This window comes from Rana temporaria, chromosome 6 (genome assembly GCF_905171775.1).
Source record: "Rana temporaria chromosome 6, aRanTem1.1, whole genome shotgun sequence".
NCBI lineage: Eukaryota > Metazoa > Chordata > Amphibia > Anura > Ranidae > Rana > Rana temporaria.
This window is the reverse complement of record NC_053494.1, coordinates 161,496,956-161,515,935: the sequence shown is the minus strand read 5'-3', so window position 1 is coordinate 161,515,935 and position 18,980 is coordinate 161,496,956. Positions and strand designations below refer to the sequence as shown.

At 39.4% G+C, this 18,980-nt stretch overlaps 1 long non-coding RNA gene across 1 annotated transcript in view; it reads right to left on the bottom strand.

Annotated features, from left to right (window-relative positions):
• Positions 1-14,778: 14,778 nt before the first annotated feature.
• The window catches only part of LOC120942688, a 4,462-nt gene continuing 260 nt past the window's right edge, over positions 14,779-18,980 (bottom strand). The window contains exon 2 of the long non-coding RNA XR_005750244.1: positions 14,779-15,330. This is a non-coding gene — a long non-coding RNA (uncharacterized LOC120942688). The remainder of the gene's footprint in view (positions 15,331-18,980) is intronic.

Genomic DNA, 18,980 nt, shown 5'->3' with positions numbered 1-18,980 from the left:
ATCAGGGAGAGCAGAGAGAATCTGGGGAGAAGGAGGAAGATAAGATTTTTGACTTCTTCCTTCCTAGATCAGACCCCCCCCCCCCCAAGACTGTAACCTTGCCCCCTTCCATGTCTATATATGTGTATGTATATGTATATATATATACATATATATATATATATATATATATATATATATATATATACACACACATATATAATGTATGTGCATTTAATATGTATATATGATGTGCTCTTCTGGCATCTTCCCTAACTCTTTGAAACATGCACTAGTCAGCCCCATACTTAAAAAGCCCTCACTGGACCCATCCAATTTTGACAACCTAGGCCCCATCTCCTTGCTCCCCTTTTTATCCAAACTCCATGAACGTCTAGTCTACAACCGACTGAGCAGCCACCTTGCTGATAATAACTTTCTTGATCCCCTTCAGTCTGGATTTCGTCCTCAACATTCTACAGAAACTGCTCTCCTAAAACTAACAAATGATATACAAAAGGCCAAAACTAAGGCACACTATTCTGTACTCCTACTCCTGGACCTCTCTGCTGCCTTCAATACGGTTGACCACCCCCTCCTCCTTTGATCTCCGTGACTGTACTCTTCGCTGGCTCTCTACCTACTTATCCAACTGCACCTTTAGCATTACTTACAACTCTACTTCCTCCTCTCCCTTTCTCAGTTGGGGTCCCCCAAGGTTCTGTTCTTGGACCCCTCTTATTTTCAATCTACACCTCCTCCCTGGATCAGCTGATAGCCTCCCACTGCTTCCAATGCCACCTCTACGCTGACGATACTCAAATCTATTTCTCTGCCCCTCAACTCACTCCTTCATTCTCCTCACGTATCACTAATTTACTATCAGATATATCAGTTTGGATGTCGCACCACTTCCTCAAACGTAATCTATCCAAAACTGAACTTATAATTTTTCCTCCCCCACGCGCCTCTTCCCCTGATCTCTCTGTCAAAATTGATGGCACAACTATCAGCCCTTCCCCACATGCCAAGGTCCTAGGAATACTCCTGGACTCTGAACTCTCCTTTAAGCCTCATGTCCAATCACTGTCCAAATCTTGCCGCCTCAACCTCTGTAACATCTCCAAAATACGCCCCTTTCTAACCAATGACACAACAAAAGTTTAATTCACTCCCTGGTCATCTCTCGCCTCGATTTCTGCAACTCCCTTGTCATTGGTTTACCTCTGCATATTCTATCCCCCCTTCAGTCCATCATGAATGCTGCTGCCAGACTCATTCACCTTACCAACCGCTCTGTCTCTGCTACTCCTCTCTGTCAATCCCTCCACTGGCTCCCGCTCACCCAACTAATTACATTTAAAATACTAACTACCTTCAAAGCCACAAGATTCCAGTATCAGGGGGTGTTCTCCACTGTTTGAAGCGTTTGCAGATCGCTTCTCTCCTCCAAAGGAGAAGCAATCTACACAGCTTTATAAACTGGCTCTCAGAAGAGAACGCTCTCCTCTGTGAATGCCAGAAAATGGAGCAGTGAATATGTTTCAGTGCTTCATAAAAGAGTCTCCAGCTCAGAGATGGATAATCTGAGAGAGAAGCTGGTTCTTTTTTATATTTCAGCAGCAGTAGGTTAAAATGTATATACATATATACACATATATATATTTATACAAACAGATATAATTGCGAGAAGGAAAGGGAAGGCATACTCTATGTATCCTCTCTCCCCCCTCTCTCTCTCTCTCTCTCTCTCTCTCTCTCTCTCTCTCTCTCTCTCTCTCTCTCTCTCTATATATATATATATATATATATATATATATACACAGTATCTCACAAAAGTGAATACACCCCTCACATTTGTGTAAATATTTTCCTATATCTTTTCATGTGACAACACTGAAGAAATTACACTTTACTACAATGTTAAGTAGTCAAATTTAATGTTAAGTAGTAATGTTTAAATTTTATGTTAAGTAGTAAATGAACAGCTTGTATAACAGTGTTAATTTGCTATCCCCTCAAAATAACTCAACACACACCCATTAATGTCTAAACCTGCTGGCAACAAAAGTGAGCACACCCCTAAGTGAAAATGTTCAAATTGGGCCCAAAGTGTCAATATTTTGCGTGCCCACCATTATTTTCCAGTACTGCCTTAATTCTCTTGGGCATGGAGTCCTCTTCCACTCCTCCATGACTACATCACAGAGCTGGTGGGTGTTAGAGATCTTGTACTCCCTAACCTTCCATTTCAGGATGCCCCACAGATGTTCAATAGGGTTTAGGTCTGGAGACATGCTTGTATACACCTATGCAAGAGTCATGCGCTATGGACATTGCTCTTGGGCCCCACTTACATCTGGGTGATTTTCCTGTGTCAGGTTTTGGCACTTTTTGGTGCATTTTATAGTGCACTTTTGGATTAGCACCTTTCATTTGAATGGGCTCTCCCACTGCTCCAAAAACGTGCTAAAGAAGCATCTTTTTGGGCGACAAACTGCAGGTGATCTTTAACCACTTGCTTATTGGACACTTAAACCCCCCTCCTGCCCAGACCAATTTTCAGCTTTCAGCGCTAATGCACTTTGAATGACAATTGCGTGGTCATACAACACTGTACCCAAATGAAAATTTTATAATTTTTTTCACACAAATAGAGCTTTCTTTTGGTGGTATTTGATCACCTCTGGGGTTTTTATTTTTTGAAAAAAAGATGGAAAATTTTGCAAACGGGTAAGTTTTCTCCTTCATAGATATGCGCTGATGAGGTGGCACTGATGGGCACAGATAAGGCCGCACTGATGGGGAAAGATAAGGCAGTACTGATGGGCACACATAAGGCAGCATTGATGGGCCCTGATGGGTGGCACTGATGGGCACTGATAGGTGTTACTGATGGGCACAGATAGATGGCACTGATGGGCACTGATAGGTGACACTGGTAGGTGACACTGATGGGCACTGATAGGTGACAATGATGGGCACTGGTAGGTGGCAATGATGGGCAGCACTGTTGATGAGGCACTGATTAGTGACTTTGATAGGTGGCACTGTGGGCATTGATAGGTGGCACTGTGGGCACTGGTAGGTAGCACTGGTGGGCACTAGTGGGCGGCACTATTGTACACTGGTAAGTGGCACTGACAGGTGGCACACATGGGCACAGATGAGCTGGGCAGCTCTCCCTGATCGCTACCGATGTCCCTCTGTCATCTGCCGGTGATCAGCCTGAGGAGAAAAAATAGCCGATTGCCGGCTCTGTTTACATCATATGATCAGCTGTCATTGGCTGACAGCTGATCATGTGGTAAGGGGTCGGGATTGACCCCTTACTCCGATCTGTGATCCAGCGAGTCTCATAGACTAGTTGATCACAGAGCAAGCCGTGCACGCCCTGCAGGGGGTGTGCAGGCCACTCGAGCAAGGGAGGACGTCTACTGACGGCCTCCCGGCAATTCAGGTCTGCGCTGTAGCCATCATTTGGCTATAGCACGGACGCCAAGAGGTTAAAAGTGCATTTTGTCCAATTAATACACGGTTCTATCATGGGACAATTGCAACAAAATTCAGAATGAATGGCACCCAAATGAGCATTGCATGTTTTGCTGTGAGTTTAGCAGCTGCATGGGTGCGCAACCTGTGGCTCTCCAGCTGTTGCAGAAGTACAAGTCCCACAAGGCATTGCAAGGTTGACAGTTGCATGCATGACTCCCCAGGGGAGATACATGATGGGATTTGTAGATCCACAAGAGCTGTAGGGCCACAGGTTGAGCACTCATGCAAGGCTTTGGTGTAATTTATAATCGGCGGGAGAATGGCAGCAGTTCTGCCAGCAATTCCAAATCATCAAGTGTGAATGGGGCCTTCATTTATTAACCACTTCCTGCCCAAGGACGTCATATGATGTCCTGGACTTTCAGTGGGGATATCTGAAAGATGCCTGCAGCTACAGGCATTTTTCAGATATTCATCTCTTTAGCTGGCAATCCTGTGCACCATAAGAATGATCATAGCGGCAGTTCCGCCGCTTGATTGTTCTTATAGGCGACAGGAGGGGTCGTCCCCCCTCCCGCCGCCATCTGGTGCTTCTCCGGGCTCTCCCGTGCCATAGGAGACCCGGAGAAATGATCTGCCGGTGCCAGATGGGAGGCATAGAGATGACTGGTGACCACATGGTCACCAGTCATCTGTATGATCGTCGGAGGCCTGGGCGCGATGTTATGACGTCACGCCCGGGTACTGGAATGTAAACAAATCCGCAATCGCGGCTAAAAGCATGAGATCCGTGATTTTTTTTTCACAATCTCATGCTTTCCAGCCTGGAGGAGAGATGTGGGGTCTTATTGACCCCGCATTTCTCCATAAAGAGTACCTGTCACAAACCATTCCTATAACAACCGATGTTTACATTCCTTGTAATAGGAATAAAAGTGATCAAAAATAAATGTAAAAAAAAGTGTAAAAATAAAATAAATTAAGTAAAATAAAAAATAAAATAATAAAAAAAACGACGCCTATGGAGATTTTTAAGTACTGAAGTTTGGCGCCATTCCATGAGTATGCGCAATTTTAAAGCGTGACATGTTAGGCCCCGTACTCACGACCAAACATGTCTGCTGAAACGGACCAGTTTCAGCAGACATGTTTGGCCGTGTGTAGGCCCGAGCGGACCATTTTCGGGTGGATCGGACAGGTTTCCAGCGGACAACTGTTTCCTGGACTTGCTTTAAAACAGTCCACTGGAAACCTGTCCGCCCGGACATGTACGGTCGTCTGTACAGACCTACCGTACATGTCCGGCCGCCCGCCATCCCTCGCATGCGTCGAATGACTTCGACGCATGCCTGGAAGCATTTTAAAGGCAGGCCGCCCACGTCGCCGCGTCATTGTCGTGGCGACACCGCGTCATCGACGTGGCGACACCGCGGACACGCCCCGCAGAAGTCCGCAGAAGTCCCCGGGCAGACATGTCCGATGAAAACGGTCCGCGGACCGGTTTCATCGGACATGTCTGCTCGTGAGTACAAGGCCTTAGGTATTTATTTACTTGGCGTAACTTCATCTTTCACATTATACAAAAAAATTGGGCTAACTTTACTGTTTTGTTATTTTTTAATTCACGAAATTTCCCCAAAAAAAGGCGTTTGAAAAATTATTGCGCAAATACCGTGCAAGATAAAAAGTTGCAATGACCGCCATTTTATTCCCTAGGGTGTCTGCTAAAAAAACATATATATAGTGTTTGGGGGTTCTGAGTAATTTCTAGCAAAAAAATTATGATATTTGCATGTAGGAGAGAAGTGCCAAAATAGGCCCGGTATGGAAGTGGTTAAGATATATTTATTTTTTAATTTTATGAATGGTGCATAGCTGCGTGATAGATGCAGGTCCATCCATTTCAACCATTTCACTGTACAACATTGACATGAAAAAAGCACACGTCTGATTTCTGTATTGTTTAAATATTAATATTCATAATTATGTTTTATAATTAGGGGGTGTCTATGTTTGTGAATTGGAGCCTTTAAAGGGGTTGTAAAGGTTCTTTTTTATTTTCTAAATAGGTTCCTATAAGCTAGTGCATTGTCGGTTCATTTACCTTTTTCTTTAATTTTCCTTCTAAATGTTTTTTTTTTGTCTGAATTTCTCACTTCCTGTTCCTTCTCAGTAAGCTTGCCCTCATCATCCAAGCTGTTCTGGCTGGGGGTTAGTCAGCAAGCTTGCCCCCTCCCTTGGGACTACATGTTCACAGCGTCTCCTCGCAGTGGGGGGCAGGGCTGAGTCCGGCTGTCTGCGCCAATGAACGCAGCAGAGGGACTCGGGTGCAAGCATGCATGAGGGCCCCCATGTGAAGCGGCTTCCCATGGGGGCACTGGCCAGAGAGAGGAGGGGCCAAGAACGCCGGCAGGGGAACCCGAAAAGAGGAGGTTCCTGGTCACTCTGTGCAGTTCCATTGCACAGAGTAGGCAAGTATAGACATGTTTGTTATTTAAAAAAAATTACCTTAAAACGCCCTTTTGATTAAGGCCCCATTCACACGAGGCGGACTCTGTTTCTACGGAGTCCGCCTGCTCCCGCCAGCTCAGCAGGAGATCAGTCCGCAGATCTCCGCTGAGCCGACGAATGACAAGCTCCTCTCTGCTCACTGAGCGGGGAGGGGCTTGTCGGGCACCGCTGTCTCCTATGGAGCGATCTGATGAAAACGGACAGCATGTCCGTTTTCATCAGATCTTACCCGATCCGATCCGCATGGACGGATCGGGACGTGCCCCCCATACGTCTGTTTTTAGCGGATCGGATAGGGTCGGATGTCAGCGGACATGTCTCCGATGACATACGACGCTCCATAGGATTGCATGGAGCGGCCGTTCAGGTCTGCCGTCAAAACTGACAGGCGGACCCGAACAGTCCGTCGTGTGAATGAGGCCTTACTAAGCTGAAAATCTACAATGCAAATGAGGATTCAATTAATTATCCAATCATGGCAAAAACAAATTCCCATTTATTTTATTCAAGATTGTGGCTTTATAACTATAATTTTTTTAGTGAAGATCCCCAACTTCTTAAGTAAATTACCCTTTTGGGAGAAATTCATAAAAACTGGAGCAGACAAAATCAGGAGCAGCTGCACATGGCAACCATTCAGCTTCTATTTTCAGCTTCTGTAGTTAAACTTTGAAAATGAAAGCTAGAAGTTGATTGGTTGCCAAGCACAACTGTTCCTGTCTCCTCCAGTTTTGATAAATTACCCTCTTGAATCGTAAGGTGGGAGTAAACTCCCACGGTTAACATCTACCTATAGATAAGCCTATAATAAGGCTTCCCTATAGGTACCATAAATATCTCCTAAACATGTACAGTTTAGGAGATATTTTCTTGTGAATAGGCCAGTAATGTCACGGCACATGTGCTCTGATGGAATGACAAGGCCTGAATAGGGGCCCTGGCGCTCATGTGTCACAGTGATGTCATTGTGGCGTGGCCATTTAGCTGGCTGGAGGACGTGAACAGGGAAGGAAGGCTGGGTGAAAATGAAAGCCCTGTTAGCGGTGACAGTGCATCGCTGGAGGGTTTCATTTTAAGGTAAGTTTCACATAACTTGCCAGTATGAGATGCATACTAGCACATTATAATATTACCTTGTAGGTTAAAAAAAAAAGTATGGCAGTTTACTACAGCTTTAAGGAAGAACTGTTTCTCAAAACACACCAAGGTGTGCCTTGAATGCAAACTTTTACAATTACTTATGTTAGTTTTCAGGCCGGGTTCACACTGTCGTCGCCTGCGGCGCACAGCAGGGGTCTGGTGAGTGCTGGTTCCCTGGTTCAGGTCCGATTTCAGCCCGAATTCTGGGCTGAAGTCAAACCGGAAACACACCAAAAAAGGCACGCGTTTTTCCAGCACACCGCACCGGACCAGCTGCGGAAATACAGTATGTGAACCGGCTCCATAGAGAGCCAGTCACATTCTCCTGCTATGCGAATTGAACGCGGGGAAACGCACATGCAATTCGCATAGGTGTGAACCCAGCCTCAAACTCAGGAACTGTCAAGCCATTAAATGGCTGGTGTCATAGCTGATTATGTGCGGCACCATGAAAACTACAGATTTAACAGTGGCTAAGATGGCAGCTTCATTGGATATAAATGATAGGTTTGTTTAGTTGAACTTTTGGAAAAACTGCCAGTGTATCACTAGCCTAGAGGGGGTTACTCTATTACTTTGCAGTCACTAATCCAAGTTTTGAACAGCCACAAATCATCTGAAGCCTGTGCTAGAAAATATTTGTCAAAGAAAAATCTGAACCTGTCTTGTGTCCATAAGTACTGTTGTTGAAATGGTTCTGAAGATCATGTAGCTATGTCATGTGAACAATGAATGGGTCCTGTGAGGCTTTCCTCAAAGTGATACAATTACAGTTGAAAGCTACCTGGTTATTGCGGAAAACAGTTGCTTGTGCATCTCCTGACATAAACCTGGCTCTGTATCTTCCTACTTTTGTCCATGGGCTCTCCATAACAGGAGAATACATTGTCCTTCAATGCTTAAAATTTCAGAGCGATTTGACATAAATTATCAATGTGTTTTAATGCTTTAAATTATAGATTGCAATGATACACTGGGGATTATTATTTTTATTAATATTATTCAAGATTTGTATAACACCACGGTTTGCCCAGCATGTTACAAGATGAGGGGCTTCAGCCCGAAATCCAAGAACCAGGGGGGGTGGTGTTGTATGTGGCACGGCTTTTTTTGTTGGGCTGGCTAGTGGGGTTGTGTGACTTACCAGTGCCCACACCTGCCTGACACTGACCTGCCTGACCTACATACACTGACCTACATACGGTACATATGGTAAGAAAGCTACATACATTTATTATTATAAGAATGTCATAAAACAGTTACAAACATAAAAATCAAAGAAATCAAGTCAATAACTGGTCCACATAGGTTATCACAATAATGATACAGTTCTACCATAAGAGGCTCAAATATAAAGCAAAATTGTAAAGTTGGCTGTATAGTGTGTAAACCGAGTGGTGGTCCAGAGGAACTGGAGGGCTTGCTCTACATGTTGCGCGCTATAAATAGAGCTTCCTCAGGAGCATGGACATTTCAATCTATTAAAACACATACAAAAAACACAGTAAGTTAAATGTATAAGTACATCAAAAAATGAAAATGAGGATATAGAAAGATTACATGATGCATACAGGGTTAAAAATATATATATATATACATACACTTAGTTCAGCGTTAGGTGTGTGGCAGAGCATCAGGGCAGCCTACCGCAATGCTGTCCCAACGGAAACGGGGGGAAGGAAGTGGGGGGCGGAGAGGGGAGAGGAGAGAGGGAGGGGAGGGAGGGAAAAGGAAAAAAGGGGGGGGGGGGAAGGTATTCACGCATGCATGGTAAAGCATGTGCAAGTAATACTGGAGTGGCCATTTTTTAGCAATTCAACATATGTAATTTGTGTATTAAGCATGCATACTCACAAAGGGTTAACCGCGTTGAGGGTAGACAACAATCGGTCTTATTTAGCCTAACATTAGCTGTAGTTTAAAAGAGTACTATTCAAGCCAGGTAGGGGGATAACAGTCAAATTATATAGTTCAAAGTCCAATCTACTAGCCTTTAGACAATTCCATTAATATCGGGACAGTGGCACACTGATTATTGGTACACTGTACGTTAAACCTCTTTTCTTTCACTGACCTACATACACTGACCTACCTGACCTACATACACTGACCTGCCTAACCTACATACACTGACCTACCTGACCTACGTACACTGACCTGCCTGACCTACAAACACTGACCTACATTATTATTATTATACAGGATTTATATAGCGCCAACAGTTTGCGCATACACTACATACACTGACCTACATACACTGACCTGCCTGACCTACATACACTGACCAGTGACCTGCCTGACCTACACACACTGACAATAACATACATACACACACTGTCTGACCTACCTCAGCTCAGTCGTGGTGTGCGGTCACAGCAGGCAGTCAGTCAGTCACTCGTTAGAGAAGTGCCGAGCCAAGGAGTAGAGGAGAGTAGAGCCACCCGCCGGAGCAGGGATGTGGCATTCCTGCCTTCTGGAGCCTGCAGGCTAAGGTGGATGTCACAACTCACGTCCCACGCCCTGTGGTCCTGGCATTGGCGCTGCAGGCTCCAGAAGGCGGGACCTGCTGGCACGCGGCCACTTTCGGCCGCACTCAGCCACTTTCGGCCACACTCGACCATTTTCGGCTGCAGCTGCACTCGGCCACTTTTGGCCGCAGCCGCAATTAGATCGGTCTCGGCGCTCAGGGCTTTTCAGGGTAACACTCAGGGCTTCAGCCCCCCCCCCCCCTAGCTGCCCCCTCCCGACGCCCCTAAATCAAAGGGCCCTGCTCATTAGAGTTTACAATCTAAAATAACCATCATAACCAAATAACCATATCCAGACTTGGCTATCAGTTTTGCAGTACTACACAATGGCTATGGTTTTCTGCTCTCTATCTCTCTCTTAAAATGCAAGTTACTAAGTGGACCAATTAATTTAAAACAATGCCCCCCCCCCCTTTTGAGGCTTACCTCAAAAGCCATTAAGCAGGAAAGTTGAATGATGCTGTCATATTAAGGGCTCCCTCTAGTGGTTAATCTGCAAATCTTAACACAATAACAACATGAAAAGGCTAACCATTAAATAAGTGTGACATAAAAATAAAGGCAGGCAGTGCTATCTTTTTTTGTTTTTTGTTTTTGTTTTTTTTTAATAAATGTGTGTTCAGAAGAAATGCATTACGTTTTTTTCCTTTAAAGTGTTCTGTAAGTGTGCAAGCCAAGTTTACATAACAGTGCACTCTACAGAAAAAAATACTGCCCCCTAATCCCAGTGAGCACCCTAAGTACACATGTGACATCATTCGAGAAACTTGGTGGCTGCTATTACTGACCTTTCCTTTAAAATATGCCAGTTCCCTTACTGTCATACTGACTACCTTGTGCTATTACTTTTATTCACTGGAACAGAACAACTTTGAAGAGAAATAATTCAGACTTTTTTCAACCTTCACGATTTTCATTGAATCTCATTTGCATGAGAGGCTCAGAAACCACTAAATAGGTGTGGAGATTTGCCTGTGCACACAGGGGTGTGACTTCACAAAAAAAAAAATCGAAATGATCCCTATGCACACTGCCTTATGTCCTTATAAATGTCATCTCAATTTCTGCATAAAAACAAGGACTGGATTGTGTATATTGCACTTGTGAACCAAGAAATAAACGTTTGCTTGAAATATGTAGGGATGCCAAGCAATATTAATTCAGGATCTTCAGAAACCCTGAAGCCAGTGGATCAGCATACAAAACAGACATCTACCACCTTATTGTACATGTAAATATTTCAGCCTGCTAAAAACTCTATTTGCCAGCAGGTAAACTGGGGTGGATTTACTAAAGCAACATTTTCCTTATATGTGATTGGGTAATCTTTGCAAAGTGAAGCTTCCCCTCATTTACTAAGCTTTAGAAGAGCAACTGCACTTGTAAAGTGCACAGTCTATTTGCCTTCAGAACATTAACCCCTGTGTTGCTCACAGCTAGCCTGTCATGCAGCTGAATCACTGCAAGTGCATTAAGTCAGTAATAAAAAAAATAACTGCTGGTCTCCTGCAGCCTTTTGCAGCCAATTCCTGTTTGGTGTCTACATGCATACACTTTAGCTATGTGCTGGGAATTCAGAGGGCAGGTTTCCTGATGACAGCAGCGAAGCACGGCCACTTGTAGTCTCCATCGGAAGTTCATGTGACAACACAAAAGCACACTCGGGAGACAGAGGACTATCATCCTATAAATTGAAGTGCCTAAACAAGCGCTGGGATCCTGGGATCACCAGGTATTATTTTAGTTATTTGCAATTATTAACTTTTGAAATCGCATAAACATATACAAGCTTAATAAATGCAATTTAGTTATTGGGTTTTCATATACTTTAACTTCATAGAAAATGTAAAGTTGTGTTATCGGTGTTTAAAATATTTTCCAATATGCTGAATATAAGTAAAAAAAATAGTTGTATGTTGGTAAAAGAAGGGTTCGGAAAGGTGTTATAATACAATAGTGATTCTAAAGTTACACTAAACAATACCCTTATCCTCTAAAAAAAAAAATACACACAGCTACTGCCTAATAGCCCTGTAATGTATTTTGCATGACATTGTCTCTATATTTTTCTTCCTCCTTGCAACATCTTCAAGTGCTGGCAACTTCTTTTCCCCTGACTTCCCTTGGTTTTGAACAAGTATTACACATTAGTTACAGTCCTGTTCACTACTCCATGCACACTACAAATCCCATCTCCCTGGTCCATAGTCCATCTTGAGAACCAGCAACAGAGGATGTCTATGTTCCTACTTTGAGTGGGACTATGAACCCCACAAATGTAGCCACCCTCTAAAGCTGGATTCACACCTATGCATTTCTAGTGCTTTTTGCATTTTGCACTACAGTCCATTTACCATGGTTTCCTATAGAACGCGTTCTGTAGTGCAAATCTGCAAAATGCAAAAAGCACAAAACATGCATAGGTGTGAATCCATCCTTACAGGAAGCCATGATCCAGCAGAAAAAAAAAGAATTTGGAGGAAGGAGACTGAGAGCAAAAGAATGTACTTTATTTTCGTTAAGATTCCGATCTATTTTTTATTTTTTTTCCAGACCAAGGTTTAGTGTCACTTGAAAAAATACCTGTGAGTTGTAATATAGCAAATGTAGTCGTAGAATGGAAGAATAATAAAGGCTAAAGGTATTCAATAATTGGTTAAATAATCAATAGATAAAAAATGAGATGAAAAATAAGATGAAAAACAGGAAACAAATACCCCAATTTATTTACACGAAAATTGTGCTAGTTTGCTGTACCAACAATTAAAATATTTCCTTTACTTCCTCATCAATATAAACATTTTATTTTATTTTTGTTAGGAAATTCAAAAGTCCAACTGTAATCTGTTTAGTTAATACCGAAGACCATAGTGCTTGTTTTTTTGTTTGTTTTTTTAATAGCAGATACACTACATGCTTTATATTCGCAGTATTTATTTTTATTTGATCAGTTATGTTTGCTATAGTATAGGGAAATGTATTATATTATATTATTGTGCCACAATCTTTTTTTATTTAATAAATTGCTTGACAAATGTAAATGCAACCATTTACTATATGGGAGATTTTCATCTCAAAGTGCTAATCTGTATTTACAGATCTAGGAAACTTTATTTTTCTTTTTTCTTTATTTATTTTTTTCAACTGGCCGAAGCAAATGTGCAGAACTTAAGTAAATGTTATTTATATAGTTATATATGTAAAGAATGGAAGTCAATGGATCCTCTATTGTCCTATGCAATGTGTCATCGTTGTGAGCTATAGTAGCGTCAGTTGTCCTTCCCTTACCTACACAAATAAAAGTGACACGTTTGTGTATTTTCCAATCCGGAGATGAAGCAATGGAGGACATTGTGGAAATCCCTAAACCAGAAATAAAAAAGGTGCACTTGACCTTGGAGAAATTTCGCACATTATTTATTTTCTACATGCAGGGGAATATTTGGCCATGACACTGAACGTGAGAACTGGGCATTTCATCCCACAAGGCTAGACACTTCCTAATATTCTCCGCTGCCTTTTATATTACTAATAACTCCTTTGGGCAGCTTGTCTTCCAGCACATATTTTTTTACATACATGTATGCTCCTTCTATTGTGGTTAATGTGGTTATAATGTTTTAGAAAACATAAAGGATTCAATAATAAGTCTATGACAAGATGCCACAGCCAGCAAGAGAGAAAAAAATGCTTGCATTGTATGGCCAACTGGAACAATTCGATAAGTGGGATTGTTCTGCCACCTACTGGATATATATTGTATTACGCTGTTGAACAATGAATACTGCTGTGCTGTAATGTCTTGGTCTGTCGAGCATGTTACAAATACTGGAACTATTGCTACAGTATAACATCTTTTAACTTAATTTTTAAATATACAAAAGAACAGGGTCCATGCACACTGGCTTAAACACATGTTGCATTTAGTTTAGAGTTTTTGTTCTGCCAGAAAACTCCAATCACAAACGCAAACTAGAATTTTTTGTTTCCTGCCTCTATTGAGCTTAAAATATGCAAAATGTCCTAATGTGCATGGACACATAGGAAAGCATTGAGCTGCTTCTACAGGCAAAACACGAAACTCCTGGAAAAGTAGCAAGCCATGAACATTGGCATAAAAAAAATCGCTGCTTCTACAGGAATTTTGTGTTCTGCCTGTAAAAGCAACTATGTTATCCTATGTGTCAATGCACATTAGGACGATTAAAGGCATATTTTAGGCTCAGCGTTATGAGGCAAGAAAAAAGCTTTCTGGTTTGCGTTGCTGATTGGAGCTTTCGGGCAGAAAAAAACCCCAACAAAACTACAAAAACGCTATCTTTATCTGAGCGTTTTTTCCCTGCGGGGACTGGCGTTTTTTTTAAGCCCAGTGTTCATGGAACCTACTGTATTAAGTTTTTGGTTATGCCTACAGTTAAAATTGTTATATTATATTAGTTATTATTATATCATATCATACTATGATAGTAGTAATCATACTATATATTGCCTACTATTTCAGGGGATAAAAATAGACTTATGATATGGTTCATGACAGTGTAGCGTTTTATAAATGCTAAGAGGATGCTTCAGTAAACAAGCATTTATATGTACACATTTAATATATATTTATATATTTAATATATATATATATATATATATATATATATATATATATATATATATATATATATATATATATATATATATCACCACACTTACGTGGAATATAAATTCCTTATATGTGAAGAAAAGAAAAATGAATTAGATACTATACAGTATAATATACGCTACAGTATAAAATATTTATTGGTTGATAGGTAGTATTGTCTTGTTCTTTTCCAAAGAAGCCCATAAACCACATCAGTTCATCTATATAAATTAGAAAGGTCCCATAATATGTATATAATAGACACACACACACACACACACACACACACACACACACACATATATATATATATATATATATATATATATATATATATAATTTTTTTTTTATTTCGTTTATTTTTAAATTATTATTATTTTAAATAAACAGACACACAATAGAAACACGCAGACACATTGTACGTTGTGTACTACTATCAATAGACAATGTCCTCGATACTCCTACTACTAAAATTTGCTCAGACTTTTTTTAAAAAATGTATGAAATACAGGGACAGACTACTCAAGGTATGCTTTATATATTGTTTAAATGCATTTATATGATAGGGCATGCGTGTGTTTACTACTTCCTTTACGTCTCTCAACTAGATGGTGTAACACAGATGTAGGAATGGATTTTTAGAAAACATAAAAGTCGTCACTGAAGGCAGAGCTACCGTTTGGCATTTTATTTTGAAGTACATTTAGGAGTTCTAGTAACAGTGAGATAGAAATCCAGTATGTCCTTGTTTGTATTTACTTGAGAGCTTCCTGTGTTACTTTAGGATTTAGAATTATAATTACAATTAATAAAAATATATTTAATTTTCTGTTTTGTAAACCGTCCAGTGCTCGGAGAATTCATCCATTCATCTTTTTCGATTGTCGTGCACACTCTGCTCCTCTATACACCAACCATGCTGTATGTTCTCTCTTCTTGGTCTTGTTGTTCTGAAAGTCTCTCCATTGAATTACAACTGATTTCTGTGGCCTGAAGATTGATCTTGTAGCTTCTATTATCATACTGGTTAATAATCTTTAACAAAAACTATCGAACACATAGATTCATATTAGTGTTGATAACAATATAAATAAATAGATAAATGTATCCTAACAATTCATTAAATTGCAGTAAAGCCATAGTCAATTTCAATGTAATGGGGGGGGGGGGGGGCATGTGCTCAGATCATTGGCTTTGTTTGCAGTCCATTGAGTGAGTCTAAAGGAGAACGTCAGGAATGCAGTCCACTTGAACGTGACTGGACAGCAGCCATCTAGAGACCATGCCTTTGGCCTTTGTATAAGGACATGTTTTAAAATGGGAAACAAATGTTAGTAACAGCAACATACAAGTGAGATGTATTTTATGATCTAGTTATGTGCGTTCATATGAGACCCATGAGCTGTCTATAGATCTAAGCATACTTCCTACATTACTGTTTTGTTTAATTGAAGTACAATGCTTTGCTCTCTGTCCCAGTTTATGTCCATTCAGTCTGGCTTCCACCCCCACTCCTAAAAAAAATGCATTGACTGAGCACTGTTTGTACGAATACTTCCGAACACTTTGCATAGCATCCTCATGTTTGTAAGAATAGATAGATAGACAAATACTTTATATATGGTCAAGAAATGGTAGTGAGGCCGATTTACTAAAGAGTTTGAGGATGTTCACACAATTGTGTGAAATTCACTTCAATGATCCATTCACATGAAAAGAATAATCCTTTTACTTATTTCATCTGCACAGACTGGATCATTTCAGTGAATCCTCACACTGTGTTGAGTAAAGACAGTTTAGTAAATCAGTCCAGCTGTGTTATGTATGGTGTGTATATATTGCCTAGAAATGTGTGTATTATATATGTGTATGTTTATTTCCTCCGGTGTATGTTCCTTTTTTATTTGTGTGAACATTCTCGTATCGGTCCACTTGTGTTATATATGGTGCGCATGTATTGTCAATAAATATATAGTATATTTATATGTATATTTCCTTTATGTACTATATATGCGTTCTTCCTGTTTATGTTCCTTTTGTGTTTCTGTAAACATTCTCAAATCCGTATCAATATGTCATAGCTAAAATCACAAAATATATAGATGCATACGTGTTTGTATGATATGCACATATGTGTGTGTGTGTGTGAGTGTGTGTGTGTGTGTGTGTGTGTGTGTGTGTGTGTGTGTCCCCTATAAGTGTAGCTACAAAAGCAATTATCATTGACGATATTTACTTACAATTTGCTTATGTTATATTTTAAATTCTTAGACAAATATATCTGTTGTTTCTTAGAAAATAAGTGGAATGATTGTTGTGGGGTTTTCATTCCTGTATCTATAAATACATGAATGATTACCTAGATATAAATGAATGAATACCTAGAAATACGCAACATACTAATAATCTAGCAGGTGAACCTTTCTTTTAAGTCTTTTGTTGACATATATATCAATACATTTTTGAAGCATGTGCTAACGAAGTCCTAGTTAGCGATCCACTTAGCAGTAGTAATTAGTAAATAGGAAAAGCTTTTGGTCTGTCATCAAGATGTGTGATTGAGTAACGGACTGTCTGTGTTCATTAGTAGGTTGAGCTAGTCTACCATGGACTTGCCTTTTACACTTGGCAGCTTCTAAATGATTCTAACAGCTGAAAGTTGAGTGTGAGTTGTGTATTCCCAGGACAGCACAACATCCCAGCTCTGCTCCTACACACAGCACGCTATGTACACAGCTTGTGCAGGGAAAACACTGCTACTGGGACAAAAGCTGCTTTCTCTCTAGCTGAATTATACTGTTGTCCAGTTTTTATCAAATATATATATTAATAGCAGTCAAAGTTATTACACCAGCAGAAATGTGTTTATAAGTAAAGTGATTGTCGTATTTGACGGTCACACAGTCCAAATTCACATGTACAGCCAAATTATGTCCACTGTTGTTTAAATGTCTGTTATATGGTTCGTTTACTCACATATAGATTGGTCTACCCAATGGACTTTTCATTAATAAAAAAAAATACATTTCCCCTAAATCTAATTGGATGTTTAAGACAAACATAAGAAAGAACAATGCACTACGTGCCAATTTTTTAAATCACCACAAGAATAAATATTGGCTATTTCTATTTATTTTCAATTTTTTAATCTACCACAGTAATGTTATAGTATAGTTATTTTATATTATAGCTATGTTATAGTTTTATTATTGTTATGATATAATTTTGTTACAGTTAAGTTATGGTAACGCTATGGTATTGTTTTGTTGTAGTTATATTATGCTAATGCTGTGTTATAGTTTTGTTATAGTTATGTTGTGCTAATGCTATGGTATTCTTTGGTTTATAGTTATGTAATAGCTGTGATATAATTATGTTATAGTTTTGTTATAGTTATGTTATAGCTATGTTATATAGTTTTGTTATAGTTATGTTATAGTTACGTCATAGCTATATGATAGTTTTGTTATATAGTTAAGGTATGCTAATACTATATTATTGTTTTGTTATAGTTTTGTTATAGCTGTGTTATTGTTATGTTATAATTTTGTTATAGTTATGTTATAGTTGTGTTATAGCTGTGTTATATTTATGTTATAGTTTTGTTATTACTGTGTTATAGTTATGTTAGAGTTTTGTTATAGCTGTGTTATAATTTTGTTACAGTTACGTCATAGGTTTGGTATAGTTATGTTATGCTAATGCTACATTATTGTTTTGTGGTAGTTATGTTATAGCTGTGTTATAGTTATGTTATAGTTTTGTTATAGCTATAGTTATGTTATAGTTTTGTTATAGCTATAGTTATGTTATAGTTTTGTTATAGCTATAGTTATGTTATAGTTTTGTTATAGCTATAGTTATGCTATAGTTTTGTTATAGCTATAATTATGTTATAGTTTTGTTTTAGCTGCGTTAACATTTTGTTATAGTTACGTCAAAGCTATATTATAGTTTTGGTATAGTTTTGTTATGCTAATGTTATCTTATAGTTGTGTGATATTTATGTTATGCTAATGCTATGTTATAGCCATATATAGTTATGTTAAGAAAACGTTTTAGTTTCCAAGCGCCATTATACAAAAGTATTTCAGTATACAAATCTAAATTTGTATCTATAGCTATGATTTTGATAACTCATACACAAATCCATGCTAGTTACATGATCGTCTGGTATGTGGATGGCAAAAAACTTTCTGAAGTTACACAACACAGCTGAAATATATATATATATATATATATATATATATATATATATATATATATATATATATATATATATATATATATAGCGTATATCCTATGTTTTGTATATGAATAAAATGAAATAACTATCACTGAACAATAACAGAACGAGTTATTAATAAGTGGCTGTGATTAAACCAATATGTAAATATGTATCATTCGAATAGTAATGGCTGTGGCCGAGTAGATGTAGAATCTGTGTGTTTATGTGGAAGGTTAGCAGATTGTGTTCAAGTAGATGTAAATATGGAGGTTTTGTTCTGTGTGGCTAAACACCACACCTAGGGTCTGTTATCCTTTGCAAAACATTTTTTTTTTTTATAACTGACTGTATTTATAGATGAATGCCTTAAGCAAAAATGATGCATTGCCTGGTATATGGCTAATTTCATGTGATCATTTAGAGCAATACAAGTGTAAGGCTACTCTAGGCTAGACTAGTCTAGACTGTC